The sequence below is a fragment of the Elephantulus edwardii genome, unplaced genomic scaffold, assembly GCF_000299155.1.
Source record: "Elephantulus edwardii isolate Elephantulus edwardi_28Jun2011 unplaced genomic scaffold, EleEdw1.0 scaffold00167, whole genome shotgun sequence".
NCBI classification, from domain to species: domain Eukaryota; kingdom Metazoa; phylum Chordata; class Mammalia; order Macroscelidea; family Macroscelididae; genus Elephantulus; species Elephantulus edwardii.
Window position 1 is genome coordinate 2,961,674 of NW_006399917.1, and position 19,282 is coordinate 2,980,955.

The window sequence follows — 19,282 nt, forward strand, 5'->3', positions numbered from 1 at the left end:
AAAAAAAAGAATTCAGTATCAGAATTGGAGAAGACTCTTCAATTGCTTATGATATGTAGGTGACACAGCCATGGTTGCTAAGGGGACTCAAAGCACTTAGTGAAAATGCTGGAAGACTACAGCCTTCAGAAAACAAAAACCCTTCTGACACTCTAATAAGCCACATTCTGATAAAGAGAGAAAAGATTGAAGCTGTGAAGGTTTCATTTTACTTGATTTCATTTTATAGTCAATGTCCACGTTGAGAAAATCCCCTGCAAAAAAAAAAAATCTCTTAAAAGTGTTTAGAAGCAAGGATGTTATTTTGAGGAGTAAGGTGCACCTGACCAAAGACATGGTATTTTCAGTCATCTCTTATTTATGTGGAAGCTGTATAATGAATAATGAAGAATTAATGTATTTGACTTGCAGTGTTGACAAAGAATATACAGAAGAATGAACAAATCTGTTTTAGAAGAAATGCAGCCAGAAAGCTCATTAGAAAAAAGAATGGTGAGACTTCATGTCACTCACTTTGGGTATGTTATCAGGAAAGACCAGTCCCTGAAGAACAGTGCCATGTTTGGTACAAAAGATGGTCAGCTAAAAAGAGGAAGATCCTCAAGAAATAGATTAGCATATTGGCTGCCATAATGGGCACAAACATAGCAAGGACTGTGAGAGGGACTCGGGGCCAGATACTGTTTCATTCAATAATCCAGACCTCTATGTCCCATTCTGCTCTAGGCTCTCCAGAATAGTCTTCCAATCTTCTTCACATCTCATCATTGTTGCCTCTACTCTCGGTTCAGGAATCCTGCTCAGCTTTTTAAAAAAACAACAAGAAAATAACTTGGCCCCTTCTTTAAATTTTTCTTTAACAATCTCCTTATCCCCTTAGAGGGGCACCTGATTGGAACATGAGTGCCACCTGGCGGAACATTTGGGCCATCGCCAATTATATTCTTGGGCAAAGGCAATTTGGCAGGATAAAAATTAGGAGCTGCATCCACACTGCCTGGGACTCTTCCTGGACAGCTGTAAAAGGTACTTCCGCAGTGTCCATGTACTAACTGAAATGCAAAGTTGTCTTTTTTTTCTCAAGTACAAATTTGGAATGTCAAGGGCATGCATTTCTTGGCTACAAAGTCCAGGGTGAGCAAGCAAGTGCAATTTACTTTTAAAGTGAAGGACTGTGACATTTGCATTGATTTTTATCTAGAATTTTGCTAAAATATTCACTTTGATGATTGAGTTTTGACCCTGCCTGACATTTTGCACCCAAGTATCTCACTATCATTGCTCTCACTGGTCCTGAACTTGTCAAAGCCCTCTGACAGGAAGTTACCCTTTAACTACAGATAAGTAGGGCTTTGAACTGGTTCATTTCTGTGGGATGCTCTGCTGAGGATGGTGTGTTTCCACATCTACTGACCCTCATCCGGGTGGACTGACACGGTGACTGCTGCAATGAGCTTTTCTATGTCAAGAAGTGTGAGGATGGCACAGGATAGATAGAACAGGGTTCAGATGTTTTATTCATAGGGTCGCTATTAGTCATACTCTACTAACAACAACAATAATAATCTACATTTAAGCAAAATCCCCAAAGGTATTCTGATTTAATATATGCAGCAGAGCTTGGAAATATAAATTCTCAGCAGGGGCCCCAGCTGGAATGAACTAGTTCAAAGTCTTGCAAAGAAGCCACACACACAGGGTTCCTATCACTTGCCCTTATGCCTTTGCTCTTCTTCATCTGAGAATATGCTTGCTCTACCACTAGGAGGGAAAAAAACAAAACACAGAACAAAACTCATTGCCTTCATTTGGAAATGACCCAGCTGATCCTGCAGTAGGTTTTTAGGAGCTGTAAGTTGTACAAGAGATCATCCAACTTTCTCCCATAAAGCAGCTTAGACATTTGAACCTCAGACCTTTGGGTCGGCAGTGCAACTCTCAACCATTAGCATCAACATAGTCCTTCCTGCTCCACAGACAGAACCGTTTACATCAAAAGAAGGAGCTGGAACCAGAGGACACACATTAGAATGATTTGTGACTAGCCCCGCAGGAATGTGTGCCCACATCTGATTGCATCACAGATTATAGCTCCTTTAGCAGACAGCTGGTGTGCCAAGTTAAACGCTGTTTCTGCCTTTGCCAGGCCCAGACCACCAGGGTCACGGCAAGTCTGGGCAAAGGGCACTTGTCAGTACTATCTACTTCACTTGAACGTGGCTGGGTGGAATAACATCACTGATTGTTACACCCACCTGTAATTTCGCTCATGCAGAGGGGTCTGAGTTGAATCCTCACATCAGCCTAGGTCACCACAAGACTCTGTTTGGGCTTGGTTACTCCAAAATCCACCAGCTGCTCTGCTGGAGAGAGATGGGCAATCTCCTCATGTGCAATTTAATACCTGTGAAGACCTGCTGGAGGGTCAGCTATGAGTTGGCTCCAAGTCAACAGCATACAACAAGATCCCACTGCCCAGGATAAGGTGAAGAATTCTTTACCCAGAGTGGAGGGTGTGCAGCCAGGGAGCTCCGTAGAGGTAACGGTGGTAAAACTTCACATCACATACGTTAGGCATGTTGCCAAGGGGGACCAGTCCTTGGGAAAAGACATCATGCTGAGAAAGGTGGAGGGTCAGAGAAAGACCTTCAACAAGATGGATTGTCTCTGACTGTAACTGTGGTCTCGAGCATGACCGAGATCGTGAGGATGGGCAGGACAGGGCGAGGTTCAGATATGTTGGTCATATATTGTTATGAGTCACAGTCGACTCAATGGCACTTAATGAAAAACAACAGCAGAGTATGAGGAGGGGGTGGGCAGGGAGGGACGGGAGACTTGTCAGGACTCCTGTATGAAATTTTATGCAAAATAATGTACATTTTCTTCCCATTCTCCAAGGAGACCTTGGCCCAATAAAGGATCAGAATCACAATAATCTTAAACTTTAGGCTTTGTCCAGACCCTTTGCAAGAATTATGGAGAGATCTCAGCAATGCTTTCCCCTTCCTTCTTTTCTGCCCTCTTCTCTCCTTTCCCTTTTAATATATACAACAATATATATCTCCTCCTATTTTCACAATAGTAGCCTTATGAAATGTTCATCCTTGTGTGACTGAGATATTTTACCCAGCAAAATGCTCTTTAGTCTCTCCCAAGTTATATGGCATTTACAAAACCATTCCTCCTTAGTGCTGCATAGTACTCCATTGTGTGAATGTACCACAATCTCACAATCCATTTGTTTGTTGATTGCAATGAGCATTGCATTCATTTTCAAATATTTACCCATTAAACTATGATTTTAATGAAAAAAATCATAGGGAGCATGATAGATTGGTGGGAGAATTCTCACTTTTTCCACGTTTTCCACCTTTAATATGTAAGAGACATAGATTTGATTCCTAACCAAGTCACCTCATACATATAGCCACCACCCACTTGTCACTGGAGGCTTGCAGGTAATTATGAAGCTGAACAAGTTCCAGGGAAACTTTTAGACTAAAATAGACGAAGGGGAAAAGCCTGGTAATCTACTTCTGCTTCAGCCGGTGACCATCCTATGAGTCAAATTAGTTGTGTTCGTTCTGTTATGCATATGGCTGCTAAGAATTAGGGACCAATTTGAAGGCAGCTAGCTAAAAACAACATTCAAGATATGAACCAAATGAAAACTAACTGGTGCTGAGTCAATTCTGACCCCTGGTGACCCTCCAGGACAGAGCGGAACTGCCCCATAGGATTTCCAAGGCTTTAAGTCTTCAGAGGAGCAGATTACCACATCTTCCTCTCAAGATTTTGATGGGTTCAAACCATTTAACTTTCAGTTAGCAGTCAAGTCTTCGTGTGAAATGTTGTTGCTGAGTACAATTGAAGCATTTCTGACTAATCCCCTACTCAACTCATTGTTGTTGAGTCAGAACCAACTCACAGCTGACCCACCAGTTTTTCAGAGGCTGCGGATCACATGAGAGGAAATTGCCCACCTTCCTCCTGCTCTGACCAATAGGACTCAACATACCACAGAAGGAAACGCTGCCCTGTCCTGAGCCAGTCTCACCATTGTTGCTTTGTTTGAGGGCCTTGCTGCAGCTACTCTGTCATTCCATCCTAGCGAGGGTCTTCCTCTTTTTTTCAGATCCTCTCTTTTGCCAAACATGTTGTCCTTCAGAGAATGGCCCTCCACACATTAAATCCAGAGTAAGCAAGGTAAACTTTCACCATTCTCACTTTTAAAAAGCATTCTGATGAAAAAGAGTGAGATACATGCCCCAAAAAACCCTCCTCTGCTTGGTCCAGTAATCTTCAGTGTCTTAGAAATGTTAGGCCACTCTGATACAAAGACTCAGGATTTTTACAGTGTTGAAAGAAATAAAAAATTTCTCTCCTGATCCAAGAGCTTTAGTGGTGTAGTCTATAGGGAGTTGAACTGGTGATCCAAAACACCAACTCTGGAGGTTCAAATCCACTAGCCTCTCTGAGGAAGAAAGCTAGACAATCTCCTCCTGTGTGATTTACAATCTCAGAATGGCCTTGGAGGGTCAGTTATGAGTCTGTTCTCACTCAACAGTACAATTTCATTGTTGTTTCTTTTTAATATTTTTTAATTGATTTTCATATAGTAATACCTTTACAGTTTGTTTCATTCCCATACATTGTGCTTTATACAATCTTTCATTTACATTGGGTTTTATCCAATCATTGCTATACATTCTAATTTACATTCTTTTTTTATACTAGCTTATTTACAAAATTACAGTACATTTTCACACCAGATCTTTCCCATTTCACTCAAGTTGTTTGAACCCACGATTATTTCTCTCCCTCCACACATCACACATCCTCACCCCTCTGCTTCCACCCTCCCCCCACTCCGTGGATCCTTAATGATCTAGAACATCAACTGGATACTGAAAATTGCAAAGTCCTCATTTCCTTTTTTCTTTCACAACCTATATAAAATATCTTTTTTTCACATTTTATTATGTTTATTTGAGTCAAAGTTTATAGATCATATTGGTTTTCATACATATTTAGTTTTTAAAGTATTAAACACAGTTGATAAATGTCATCGATTACAATGTCTCATCAAATCCTCTTATATGAGGCAATATTCTCTTGCAAGAGCTAGACCTTTCTTTCCATGTCTGGGGCTTCCCTTACTGACCCCTCATGATCTGGCTTACATTTCTTCCTCAGAATTTCCAGGCAAGGCCAAGAACCTTGTCCTGACACTGATGCCTTTCCTAGAGTTATTTACAGACCTCACTAGACTCTGAACCCATCAAGGCTGGAAATCCAGTCTGATTCATTTCTATATTCTCTGCGCCTCATATATATTCAGGGGCTCTATTGGCCTAGTGAGTAAGAAGTTGCGCTGTCAACCCAAAGGCACATGGTTCCACTCCACCAGCTACCCTGTGGGAGAGAGACAGGCAGTTTCTTCTAGGATGCTTTACAGCCTCTGAAAACCTGCTTGAGGGTCGGGTATGAGTCACTTCCAACTCAATGACACATAATAGCAACACTGAATGATCAATGATCTCTCTCTCTCTGAAATATCTTTTCTAATAAAAACTGTCTTTACTTTCACCTTCACTGTCTCCTCATCGTTCCTCTCAGCTGCATGTTCATATAAGGGCTCAACCTACACTGGGATTATTTGAGCAGGACAAGCAATCTAAGAAAGGCTGGACCAGGAGATTTGTCGATCTTCCTACATCTCCCACCTGGCTCTGCAAAGGAGATCAAAGCCTGGGCCCGCCCTTCATGGTAACACCAGTGGTGAGTGAAAGGTATAGCGAATGGCTATCAATTCCACCTCTCATACCTTCATTTCAATTCATTGTCATCCAGTTTGTTAGGGTTAGAACCAACAAAATAGGAGAGAAAGAAGTTTCTATCTAAAAGAAGGAGCTATTAGAACCAGAAAGCGGATACTGATGTCCTTAGAATTAGTTTTAGGTACTAGAGTGACGTCAAAGGCAGTAGACTAGAATTAGAATTGATTGTAAATGATGACTTCAGCAGTGGGTTCAAGTATATCACAGATGATGAGGCTGGCACAGGGTAGGATGGGACTCAGGCCTGGTCTTCACAGGGTCACTGTGTCTACCTGATTCGACAGCACCTAACAACAACAATCAAACTTTGAGTTGCAGTGTTGTACAAAAGTACTGAAGATCCCATGGACTTCCGAAAGAACAAACAGATATGTCTTGAGGAAAGTGAAGCCAGAATGCTCCTTGGAGTCAAGGATGGTGAAGCTTCATCCAGCATACTTTGGACATGTTGCTAGGAGAGGCTATTACTTGGAGAGAGACATCATGCTAGGGAAGGTGGATGGATGGCAAAGAAGAGAAGACCCTAAGTTAGGAGGGTTGACACAGTGACTGCAGCAATGGGCTCTACTGTGTCAGAGATTGTGTGGCTGGCACAGGATAGGACAGAGTTTAGGTCAGTAGTTCATTGGGTCCCTATGAGTCGTATTCAACTCAATGGCACCAGACTTTGAACTTGTCATGACATCGTCTCATTGACCCAGACTCCAGCACTAAGTCACAGCCAGAGGAGGAGGTGCTTTCACCTCCGAGGCATGTGCCCTCCTCCATTACTTTCTGCGGAGGATGGGCCCATCCCTGTAGGAATGCACTTCATCTAATAAATCTGTCCTGACTTTTTACCTTCACAGCTGTCTCCTCATCTGTCCTCTCGGCCTCAAGCTCTCACAAAAGCTTCGGCCTACTCTCTCAGCCTGCGTGCTAATGCTCTGTGCACTAGAGTGTGCGCTCCCAAAGAACCCCAGAGCCACTGAACACTGCTACCTTGCTAGCTTGGGCACCGCCCCCGCTCCAGTCTCTGCCTTCTGGCTCAATTCTGTAGCTTGAGCAAGAAGAGTGAACTTGACTGCTTGGTAACACGTTGAAACCAGCACCAGCTCACAAATGACCTCCTGCTGTTTTCTGAAGCTCTAAGCTGCAGACCACAAGAATATCTTTCTCTTTAGGAGCCATTGATGGGTTCGAATCACCAAAGGGCCTCAGCCCTGTGAGTTAGCTGTGCAACTCCCTATAGCCTGCACCACCAAAGCTATTTTTGTTGTTGTTGTTGTTGTTGTTAGGTGCCATCAAGCCGAGTACAACTCATAATAACCCTATGAACAAAAGAACTATTCTGCACCTCTTCTATCCTGAGCCATCTTCACCCTCTCCAAAACATATCTATTCATTCTCTTAGCCATCCATGGGATGTTCAGTGCTCTTCTCTAACACCACAGCTCAAAGGCAGCAATTTTTTTTTCTGTCATCCTTATTCATTGTCCATCGCTCAGATACATAGCAAGTGATCAAAAAGACTATGGCCAGAATCAGATGCACCTTATTCCTCAAACTGACATCTTTACTCTTCAATAATTTGGAGAAGTCCCTACCTGCAGACTTCCCCAGTGCAATGAATCTCTTTCCTGACTGCTGATACCAACGGTGTTAATTGTGGATCCAAGCAAAACAAAGCTGTTGATAGCTTCGATCTCCTCTCCATCCATCATGACTCTGTCCAGTGGTAAGAATCTTTGTTTTCATACCAGTGAAGGAGTTTTTCTTTTGCTTTTCAAGGAGAGGAGTGAACTGGGGGGGGTGGGGGGGGAGAGAAAAGTGCAACAATGAATGAATGGAATTCTAAAATCTCTGTAGATGTTCATTGAAATTAATAATAATAAAAAAAATCTTTGTTTTCCTGACATTGAGAGCAATCAATACCGAAGGCTGCTTTCCTTGATCTTGTGCAACAAATGTTCCAAGTACTTGTCACTTTCAGCAAGAAAGGTTATGTTATCTGAATAACACAGGTTATTGATGAGTCTCCCTTCTGATGCCACATTCCTCTTCATAGAGTCCAGCTTCTCAAATAATTTGCTCAACATACAGATTGAATAGGTATAGAGAGAGAATACAATCCTGACACATTCCCTTCTCAATTTTAAACCATGCAGTGTTCCCCTGCTCTGTTCACACAACAGCCTCTTGGTCCAGGTATAAGTGCCCCGGGACTCCCATTCATAGTTGTGAAGCACCAAGGCTAAAGAAAGTGAAATTCTCATAGACACAATCATGTTAGTGAGACCAAGAGACTCAGAGCCAAGCTAACAGTCCAGCAGTCCTCAAAAAAAAAGTTTTTCCTGAGAGCCAGACCCAGGCCAGCTGCAAAGCCCGTCAGCAGCTGTGTTCTGCGAGCATGCAGCACCTCAGGTCGCTCTGCAAATCGTATAATTGCCCAGCCGTCCTACCTTGCTTGCTCTATCCTTCCCCATACCCTTCTTCCAGGATCCAGATCCCTCTCCTCCCCTGCACAGAGTATGTAGTATGGAGACACCAAACTTAAGGAATTCAGAAGAGAAGCTTGTTGCTGTACTCTCGGCAGGGCCTGAAAATCAGAATATTCTCTCAGAGTCTTTGTCATAAACCATAAGCAAAATCCAAACCCATTGTAATCAAGTCTGTTTTGACTCATGGCTACCTACCATAGAGAATGGGAAAGTACCCATATAATTTTGAAGGCTATAATATCTTTATTTTTAAGATATATCCCTTTTTCCCCATCTCCGTCATACAGATTTTGTTTTATAACATTTTTTAAGGTTGCAATTGTTACAGAAGCTGCCTGCCACATCTTTCAAAGCTGGGGGTCTCAAACTTCAGACCTTTCCCTTAGCCCGTAACTGTGTGGAGTCCTTCACTGTAGCGCTACCAGGGCTCCCCTGAACCAGTGAGGACTAAGAGGCCACGGTATCTGACTCTTTCAAGCTGACTCCAACAAGCAGGGTAAAAAGAGCTGAGAGGTTTGTCCAGAAATACATCCTCCTAGCAGAATTAAAGTCATACCAAGTCGATAAGATCTTGGGATGACTCCCCCCCTCCCCCTGCTTACCCCAAACACATGTCAGAAACAGAAACTGGAGCTGGGGGAGGGAGTCCAGACTGGCCGGTTTTGTTTCTTCTCTGAAAGTGGAAGGCATAGCTCTGAGGAAAGCCTTAGGTCTCAGCACAGCTGTGGTCCTTACTGAGTTGGCAGACCTGTCATAAACAAGATAAAAATGTCAAACAACAAAGAACTTTTCCGTGTTTTGCTGAGTAGGTTTTCTGGCTGGGTTTGGTCTGACGGTGAGGCAAGCTTTCCTCACACTCCCACCTTCTTTTTTGAAAGCCACAGGCCCACTTCTCAGGGGCTCTCTTTACAGGGAAGAGTGTTGCATTTTTCTGTTTTGTTTTGTTTTTACTGTAGGTGAATTCCAACGAGATTGGGTAAGGGGGTTGGTCTAGTGTTGACTAAACAGCAATTTGGTCTTAATTTGTTCTCTCCTCAAGGCCATGAGTCAGCAAGATTCTTAAGTAGTAAAGAGGGTCTCCCCTCGCAAGAGATCCATATTTGTTTTCATTTTAAAAAAGAAAAAGAAAAGGTGATCCAACTGAGTGTAGAAATTAACCAACAATATCGTTAATACCATATGCAAGTAAAATCTTGTTGAAGGTTATTTAAGAGCAGCTGGAACAGTAAATCAACAGGGAACTACCAGAAATGCAAGCTGGATTCAGAAGAGGCCATAGCACCAGGGATATCATTGCTGATGTCAGGTGGATCTTGGCTGAAAGCAGAAAATATCAGAAAGCTATCAATTTGTATTTTATTGACTATACAGAGGCATTTGACTGGATGGGTGGGTCACAACAAATTATGACTAACATTGAGAAGAATGAGAACCCCAGAACATTTAATTGCACTCATGTAAAACTTACTCATAGATAAGAGGTGACTGTCCACACAGAGCAAGGAATGCTGCATGGTTTAAAATCAGGATATTAGTTTTATATCCTTACTTCATACTTATTCAATCTGTATGCTGAGGAAATAATTTGAGAAACTGGAATATATGAAGAAGGATGTGACATCAGGTTTGGAGGAAGATTCATCAACAACCAGTCTTATGCAGATGGCACAACCTCGCTTATAGGAAGGGAAAAGGATTTAAAGCACTTACTGCACATGATCAAAGACTATACCCTTCAATATGGGATACATCTCAACATCCTCATCATTGGATCCATAGGCAATATCATGATTGATGGGAAGAAGATTGAAGGTATCAACAACTTCATTTAACTTGAACCTACCATCAAAACTCATGGTAAAACAATCAAGAAATGAAAAGATGTGTTGCATTGGGCAAATCGCCTATCGAGGACCTCTCTAAAGTTCTTAAAAGCAAGGAGGTCAGTTTCAAGACTAAAGTGTGACTTACTCAAGTCATGTGTGGTGTTTATTGGGGGTTTATGGTTCAGAATGGCTTCCCTAGCCATTGACTGTCTTTGCCATGTGGCTGGGAAGGAATGTGTGACTACAGTGTGTTAGCCTATTCACAAGGTGATTGGCTAGTCTACCCAATAAAGGGGTTGGCTAGTCTTGCTATTAAACTGAGCAGGTACAATAGGAGAATTTAAAAACCTCGCCAGCAGCTAAGACGCAGTGAACAAGAGAATGCAGTGTATCCTTCAAGGCCAGAGCTTCTTGTCCCAGTCAGACCAGGGCCTACAGGAGCAGCAACCATCGCAGCTGCAGCAGAGAACATGAGACTTGACATGAGATAGAAGGGACCTTAGGACTGCTAACCCATGAGGAACCAGAGCTATGAGCTTTGCCCAACCTTGTTGGATGACTTTGGGGGTGAGTCATAACTTGCAAAACTAAGCTTTGTAATACTGGCATAAAGCTATGGTAAGGCTCAAGGCTGAGGTGCCTGTCAGCGCATTTCAGCAGCTGTCCTGTCTTCTGCTTGTTATTGTTATGTGCCATTGAGTCGCTTGCGACTCATAGTGACCCTATGTACAATAGCCCTGAAACCCACTCTATCTTGTGCCAACCTTATTCTCTCTGATACACTTACCTTCATTATCCCAGTCACTGTATCAATCCATCTCATTGAGTGACTTCCTTTCTTGCACTGTCCCTCCACCCTCCCAAGCATGACTTCTCTCTCCAAGGACTGGTCCCTCCTTGCAACATGCCCAAAGTATGTCAGATGAAGCTTCAGAACCCTTAACTCCAAGGAGCAGCCTGTTTCACCCTCTCTAGGACAAAGCTGTTCTCCTGGCAGCCCATAGTATATTCAATACTCTTCTCAAACATTACAACTTGAAAGACATAAATTCTCTTTCTATCATCCCTGCTCATTGTCCAGCTTTCTGATGCATAACAAGTAATTGAAATTGTCTTCCTGTCAAACATTCTTCTAGGTGGTATAGCACTGATCTGTGCGTTGCTGTACAGAGGTAACTCGTGGTTGCTGTGATGCTGAAGACTGTGACAGTGATGTGCCAATCGTGGTAATGGGTACCCATGGTGGACAGTGTTGGCTGGAGCTTCCCGACTAAAACAAGCCTGGAAGCAGGAGCGGCATCCACTTCCGAAATGGCTTGCCTCCAGAAACTCTATGTACGAACAGTGCTCAGGCTGTTCGTTCATAGGGTCGCTATGAGTTGTCTACGACTCAACGGCATCAAACAACAACAACAACAACATGGTCAGGTGCACCTTAGTCTCCAGATTGACATCATTGCTCTTCAGTACTCTGGTGAGGTCTCGGACAACAAACTTTCCCAATGCAATTCATCTTTTAATTTCCTGGCTGCTGGTACCAAAAGTGTTGATTGAGGAGCCAGGCAAACTAAAGCTGTTAACAATCTCAGTCTCAATCTCTACACTATCTATCATATTGCTGTCAATTGGCCCAATGGTGAGAATCTTTGTTTTCTTAATATTGAGTTTCAATCCATATTGAAGTCCTTGACCTTCTGCAGCAAGTGCTTCAATTCCTCCTTAGTTTCAGTAAGCAGGTTTATGTCATCTGCATCTGCAACCAACCTTAATTATAGCCTTTTGACTTCCCTAATATGGGTCTGTGAGCAAAAATCTCACAAACCAAAATACAAAATGGATTTTGGACCCAGTAAAAGTAATAAGATTGGTGTTAGGATGAGTAGAAAGAGATACAGAAGCATGGAGGACATGTCTGACCTCATAGGAACTGGTGTTGTGTTGTTGATATTGCTGACAGGGACAGTTACCCTTTGTGGAATTGGTAAAGGTCAGATATGGCCGTTCTCATGCTCCATCACTAACCTAAAAGTTGGCAGTTCAAACACATCCAGCAGTGCCATGGAAAAATGGCCTGGTGAACTATTTCTGTAATGAATACAGCAAGGAGAACCCTGGGGAGTTATTCTACTCTGTATCCACGTGGTCAGCATGAATTGGGATCAAATCAGTAACAGCAGATTTTGGTTTTGGGTTTTCTCAGATGTCTAGTAGAAATGACTTATCTTCTCAGTTCTGATCACATGGTTTTCATTCCTATTTGGGTCTTACTACTGCTGTCAGGGACTTTTCCCAAGTGATAAAAAGCAATAATGTCAGTCTAAAGACCAAGGTGTGCCTGATCCAGGCCATAGTCTTTGCAATTACTTGCTGTGCATCAGAGAGCTGTACAATGAGCAAGGATGACAGAAGAATTGAGGCCTTTGACTTGTGATGGTGGAGATGAGTGAACATACCATGGACCACCAGGAAAACAAATAGGTCTGTCATGGAGAGGGTGAAACCAAGTTTCTCCTTGGAGGAAAAGATTTTGAAGCTCTGTCTGTCTCACATACTTTGCGTACGTGGTCAGGAGGGATCAGTCCTTTGAGAAAAACATGTCTTTCAGGGTGGAGGGATGGCACAGGAGGGGAAGAACCCAGATAAGATGGATTGATACAGTAACTGAGGCAATGGGGGAAAGGTGTGTCAGAGTCAGGTCAGGCTTCAGAGCTGTTGTACATAGGGTAAATATGAGTCACAGGGGGCTTAATGGCACATAACAACAATAACAACCTCACTAGATCTGAGATACTTCCTTGGTCCCTTTAGCATCTACTATATGCTAAATTTGATCATTAAAATGTTGGTTGTTCTCACCCACCACAACTCTACAGGAGGAAGATGATTTGCTCCCAGAAAAGTTCACAGCCTTGGAAAGCCAATGAGGCTTCACTGTTAGTCAGAATCAACCTGACGCTTTAATGTTCTTAATAAATATTAATTGATTGATAACAGTCTATAAAATCAAAATCCAAATTAAAGCCAAAGCAATGTTTATAAAAAATATAAACCCGTTATCAAGAGTTATCATGGCCAGGTCCTTCACACATCACATAATGCTCATGCCAACACAGGGAAATTTAAAAAAAAAATCACTGCGCTCACATGGATTCTGACTCACAGTGGCCCCCCAACATGTTTCCAAGGCTGCAAATCTTTGTAGGAGGAGACCATTTTACCTTTCTCCTGCAGAGTGGCTGGTGCATTCAAACCACCCAGCTTCCGGTTAGCATTTAAATATGCAACACACAATGCTCTATTTTACACATGAAAAAAAACTGAACCTTCTAAAAATTAAGTCCCTGTGTGCATCAAAAGCCTTTTCCAACAGGGTGAAAAGTCGAATTTACAGACTAAGGATGACATTTCAGACAAGAGTCTTATCATGAAAGTTCACAGAATACCACAGGGCCCCCACAAGGAAAAGATCAGTAGCCCAATTACAAAATGGGCCAAAAGTATGAAAAGACTCTTCACAAAGGAACACATTCAGATGGTCAGTAGACACAGGACAAATGCTCATAATCACTGGCAATAAGAAAGATGCAAATCAAAACAGCAATGAGATACCATCTCACCCCAGTAGCAGTTGTTGTTGTTGCTGTTGTTGTTGTTATGTGCTGTTGAGTCACCTGCGACTCATAGCGACCCTATGTACAACAGCCCTAAACTCCGCTCTGTCCTGTGCCAATCGCACTGTCTCTGACACTCCCATCCCAATTATCCCAGTCACTGAATCAGTCCACTTCATAGAGGGCCTTCCTCTCCTGCGCCGTCCCTTCACCCTCCCAAGCATGATGTCCCTCTCTAAGGACCGGTCTCTCCTCACTACATGTCCAAAGTAAGTTAGACGGAGCCTCAGAATCCTTGCCTCCAAGGAGCCACCCGGTTTAACCCTCTCCAGGACAAATCTATTTGTTTTCCTAGCAGTCCATGGTATTCTCAATACTCTTCTCCAGCACCACAGCTCAAAGGCATGAGTTCTCCTTCTATCCTCCTTGGTCATTGTCCAACTCTCTGATGCATAACAGGTGATTGCGAAGACCATGGCCTGTATCAGATGCACCTTAGTCTCCAGAGAGACACTACTGCTCTTCAGCACTTTGGAGAGGTCCCTAATAGCAGACTTTCCCATGGCAATGCGCCTTTTAATTTCCTGGCTGCTGGTGCCAAGACTGTTGACTATGGAGCCAAGCAAACTAAAACTGTGTACAATCTCAATCTCTTCACCATCCATCCTGATGCTGCCAATTGGTCCAGTGGTGAGAATCTTTGTCTTCTTGACATTGAGCCTCAATCCATATTGTAGGCTGCAGTCCTTGACACTCTGCAGCAGGTGCTTCAGGTCCTCCTCAGTTTCAGCAAGCAGTGTTGTGTCATCCGCATAACGCAGATTGTTGATAAATCGTCCACCGATCTTGACCCCACATAGCAGTAGCAAAGTTTATAACAGGACAGCAAGTAATAAACACTGGAGAAGATGTGGAGAGATTGGAACTCTCATACACAGTCTGTGAGATTATAAAATGGTACAGCCACTCAAGACATGTATGGGTGGGGAAGCTGTGGTTATATTCACACAATTGAATGCTATGAAGCGCTGAAAAACAAGGAACTCATAAAACATTACATAGCATGGATGACCCTGGAGGACATTATGATAAGTGAAATATTTCTGTCACAAAAGGACAAATACTCCACTGTTAAATAAACATGACTGACATGGGGTGCTGGGGGAAAACTAGGAAAAAAGAGAATAGATAATGAACACTGGGTTGGAACAGATAAAGGAAAGAACTGTTTAAAAGGAATATATGATTAGGCTTTATTTGTATGACAACTGTCCAAAATAAGAGGTGCATTGCAAAGTGGGCTGGGGGTGAGGGAGAGGGAGGAAACCGTGCAACAATTAATGAATGTTTTTTTTAAAGTTAACTGGCTGGAGGTGAGTAGGGAGGAATATGTGCAACAATGAATGACTAAAACTCTAACTTTTTTGTAAACATCTGTTAAAATCATGACAGAGAGAGAGAGAGAGAGATGGTACAACCACTCTGGAAGGCAGTTTGACATTTCTTCAAAAAAGGTGATCATAGAAATTCCATGTGACCCAGCTATTCTACTGCTAGGAATATACTCCAAGGAAAATAAAACTGAGGCCCAAATGAAGATATGTAAGCCTATATTCATAGCTGTAGCTGTATTATTCACAATAGAAGAAAATGGAAGCAGCCCAAATATTCACCAACAAGTGAATGAATTGAGAAAGTGTGGTACATTCATACAATGGAATACTATGCAGCACTAAGGAGCAATGATTTTGTAAAATACTATGCAATATGGGAGAGTCTAGAAAGCGTCATGCTGAGTGAACTAACTTAGAGTCTTAAGGATAAATACTGCTTATGACCATTCCTGTAATAACAGAAGGGTAACTAGTAAGATTTGTATGAATGTCAAAAAGGGAAAGGAGCAAGGAATAAGGGGGTAGAAAATGGGGAAGAGGCAAATCAATAGGATAGCAGAGTTTAGTGGGGAAGTGGTGAGTGAAGGACTAAGAAAGATCCAATGGGGATGTGAAAAGATGGTTACTAACAGGCATAAATCAAGAGTAATTAAGTTCATAATATACAATATGTGTAAATGAGTGTATGAAATACAATGTAAATGAAAGATTGTCTATAACACAGTGTATATGAATAATAAAAGAGGGGGGACCACAATGTATCTGCATGAAATATAATATATATGAATGATTACATGTAAACAATAAAAATATGGGGGGATAAAGCCCCCAAACAGAGCTACAGAGGACTGTCAGATGTGGGAGTTCATTCAGCTTCCTAGAAATGAAGTGGGGACTCTGGAGTGTTAGGCTTCTAGGGGTGTGCTCTTCATAATTGGAAAGCCCCCAGTATTTCAGGGAATAGTCCTGGAAAGCCTTCACTCACTGAGCATGGGATAGAGACCTAGAGGACCCTGATACTGCCTAAAACAAAGCCGGGCTAGAGCAGCAAGAGGTGCTAGAGGAAGTTAGCATTGTCACTGCTTTTCCTGGAAAAGCTGTAAGTTCTGCAGGTCAAACTCTCTTTCCTAGAATTCTAATCATGCCCAGTTCTTCTTGCTACCGTCATAACCCTGGTTGTTGTTATTGTTGTTAGTTTGCCATTGAAGTGATTGTGACTCATAACAACCCTATGAAAAACAGGTATGAACTCTGTCCTATCCTGTGCCATCCTCGTCATCTCTGATGCACTGGAGCCACTGCTGCGGTCACTGTGTCAATCCATCTTGTTGAAGGTCCTTCTCACCTTGACTCTCCGCTTTTCCAAGCACGATGTCCTTTTCCAAGGAATAACCCCTCCTAAAAACATGTGAATAATATGAGAGGTGAAGCTTTGCCACCCATGCTTTCAAGAAGCACTCTGGATGTACTTTCTCCAATACCTATCTATTTGTTCTTTTGTCAGTCCATGAGATATTTAATATTATTCTCCAACACCACAACTCAAAGAATCAATTCTTCTTCTGTCAACCTTAGTCCTTGCGTAGGAAGATGCTCTCAGATGTGTAGGAATTTATTAAAAAGACTGTGGGCTGAATCAGGTGCATCTTAGTCTTTAAGCTAACACATTACTTCAGACAGGCCCCTGACAGCAGATTCACCCAAAGTAATACATCCCCTGATCTCCTGGCTGCTGGTATCAAGGGTGTTGATTATTGATCCACTCAAGATGAAATCATTGACTTCAATCCTTCTCTCTCCATCTATCATGATACTGCCTATTCATCTAGTCATAAATATTATAATATTGCCTATTATTTTCTTGCTACTGAGATGTAATCCATACCAACAACATCCATACCAAAGGCTATAGTAATTGATCTTCTGAAGAAAGCATTTCAAACCCTCCTCACTCTCAGCAAGTAAGATTGTTGATGAGTCTTCCTCTGATCCTGATGCCACGTTCCGCTTCATAAAGTCCAGCTTTACAAATTATTTGTTCAGCATGCAGTTCAAACCTGCGTGGAGAAGGGATACAACCTTAATGGACACCCTTCCATGTTCCCTTGCTCCATTCAGACAACAAGCTTTTTGATCTAGGTATAGATTTCGGATAAGCATGGTTAAGTGTTCTGGGATTCTCACCCGTGGTAACACACAGCAAGCCTTCCTTTGTATGGTCCATTTAACCAGGGCTGAGAGCATGGCCAGTACAGTGGGTCTGACAATGGCCAAGATGATTGACAAGCACCACAGCCCACAGCCGAGATCCCTAAATCAATCCCAACACCCTCTGCTTTGGGGACTGACTGGACCTCGGGATCCTTCTCAACACAGCACTAGCTACCAATCAATCAGTCTGCACTGCTCTGAGATAAAGCCCATCTATGTTTGACACAGAAAATAACTAATAGAATGGAATTTCCCTTTCCTCCTATCCTTCCTTCCTATCTGCCCCCTGAGGGTTTCTGGGAAAGATGGCAGCCTGGAAGAGTGAATGCAGGAAAATCCAGTCCTCGCCTTCCAGTGGGGCCCTGATCAGCCCCACCCTTGGTTCTGCTGAGTTCACTCAGTGTTACTGCTTCCTTCACAAAACTTGCGCTTAGCATGAGGCGTATTCTGAGGCTTTTGTTACAGGAACTGGTGAGATTGTCGGGTCATTCTGAGGCCACAGAGGATCCTGAGTGTCAGCATTTTGCCTCTCACCCAGTCTCGTTTCCTCCCCCTCCAACATATGCTCGAGCTTCAAAAACAGCCATTCACCCTGCTACTTCCTTCTTCTTTTTAAAGCTCAAGCTGACAAGAAAAATTTACTCTCCCACCCACTTTTTTTTTTCTCTAGAAAAGGAAATATACTCAGTGCTCTATTCTAGGGTAAGTCAGAATGGTCCATGGTTGAAAACCCATGTGTGTCTTTGGAGCCATACACGTCCTTCTTTTGTGCAGTTGCAGTCAGGGGGTCCTGCATCATCCCTTCACTTAACTATGGATGGAAACCTCCCTCAGTTTTGAACCAATGGAGTCATGATGATGTCTGGGCCCTCTTCCCATTAGCAAAACACCACTCAACGTTCGAGAGGAAGGAAACATTGGCTAATTCTTATTCAATAGAATCTGAAGAGGCATAAAATAACTCTTAATAAAGCAAAATTATGGAGATTTGAGTACAAGCAGATCAAATGCATGTGGACCGTGCTCTGTTAAAAACTGCTTTCATTTCCCTCTAGAAGGGGAAAAACAATACTGGGGGGAAAGACATTTGATGAAATTAGATGCATTGGGAAATAGATTTGCAAGAGACCTAAGATGGAGCAGAGGGGGCCAGCCCTAAATTATCAATATTCTGGAGCCAGCAAAGGAGTAAGATTATTACTACATGGTGAAACAAATTTATCCAGCTTGTTATTCTGAGATGGAAATAACACATTTCTCATCTAATTCTAAAGGAGAAAGATGTTATACTACAGTATAAACATGAGGTTTGGTTTCATTATCTTTGTTTGGAAATTAGTCAAAGTGGCAATTCCTTTCACTGAGCTCATAAACTGTGAAAGGTCAAAAGTGCAGAGGTGAGGATGGGACCCTGGATGGGACGGCAGCAGTAAATCTTGGCTCTGTCACTATTAACCATAATAGTGCTCAAGTTCATTACTTCTCAGAGTCCTGGTTTCCTTGTCTGGCATGTGGGAATAGTAATAACGATACTCTCACTCATTGCCATTCAATCGAAATCGTCTCATCACTGACCACACACTGGGTTCCCGATGCTGTTAATTCACCTGGAAGGAGAATGCCCATCTTTCTCCCAAGATGCCGCTGGTGAATTCAAACCTCCAGAAATCCATGGCTTTTGACTTAACACAGTTCACTACAGACCACAGCACTTTTGCCATCGAGATAAGATGTTGTTGTTGTTGTTGTTACGTGCCATCGAGTCGTTTGTGACTCATAGCGACCCTATGTACAACAGCCCCAAAACCCTGCTCTTTCCTGTGCCAATGGCACTGCCTCTGATACACCCATCCTGATTACCCCAGTCACTGAATCAATCCACCTCATAGAGGGTCTTCCCCTCCTGCGCTGTCCCTC